The 994-nt window shown below is 45.2% G+C and overlaps 1 protein-coding gene across 1 annotated transcript in view; it reads left to right on the forward strand.

Moving 5' to 3' along the window:
* Positions 1-994, forward strand: part of LOC118410886 (basement membrane proteoglycan-like) — a 34,862-nt gene that overhangs the window by 11,192 nt on the left and 22,676 nt on the right. The window lies entirely within an intron of this gene.

The raw sequence follows: 994 nt of genomic DNA on the forward strand, positions 1-994 counted from the left end.
AACTTTCTCATATCTAGAATGCTGGAGAAAGTGGTAGCAAACACGAAGGAGCGTTTTAGATTCTTAAGATAGCAAAATATTCAGACAGTTTCTTTCTTCTTCCTCTTCAATTCTTTCCTTTTTTTACTTACTATTTACTTCTATAACATAACATTTCATTCATTGCCATTATACCCATTTTTCATCATAGTTCACCCATGCTATATCATAGAACATATCTGCTCCTTTATATCCACTATAACAGAAAAGCCAACAGAAGTGAATTTGTGACCTGTACTTAGTTGCAATAATGTGCAATAAAGGTATTCATTCATTCATTCATTCATATCCTCTTTGAGTGAAAACAATCCAGCCCTGATCACTGTGTTGTCCCCACACATCTAGACGCCCCATTTCAAACATACACAAGCAGACTTCGGATGACCGTTATTTACAGGCAATGTCGACAAACGGCGAACATCATTCCGCGCGCCCGAACCGCCTTCAGAAAGTCGCCTCGCCAGATAAGGCAAGGAACACGCACAGAGGGTCTGCATGTGTTTTTCCGGGAGGCGTTTATACAAAAATATTTTCATGTTCCATCACTCGTCATAAAAAGGATTTCTTCCCCATAATTCGTAGCGTCTAGTGACCAAATTTTGCTAATTGGCCTCCTGATGAATAAAGCGTGATATGTAGTACCAGGCAGCTCTCCGGAATCAAATAGTTGTCGGAACTCCATGCAGAGCCCCAGATAAGGCGACGAACCCAGATTGATACCAGAGCATTCAGAGCAGACCTCAGAGGTTACTTTACACTCCGGGTAAGGAAACCGGCCGCGCATCTTGTGTCAGCGTGTCTGTGCCGGAAAGTCTCACATCAAAGCGGGCTGACGATGCAGCTCAGGGTCAGCGTGGTGTTTGGGTTGCTGGCGGTGGCGCTGCGCTGTCCCTTCGGGAAGGGTCAGTTCCCGTGCCCGAGGAGTTTCTACCAGGTGTGCGGACGGGTACTGCCT

The sequence above is a fragment of the Branchiostoma floridae genome, chromosome 3, assembly GCF_000003815.2.
Source record: "Branchiostoma floridae strain S238N-H82 chromosome 3, Bfl_VNyyK, whole genome shotgun sequence".
NCBI classification, from domain to species: domain Eukaryota; kingdom Metazoa; phylum Chordata; class Leptocardii; order Amphioxiformes; family Branchiostomatidae; genus Branchiostoma; species Branchiostoma floridae.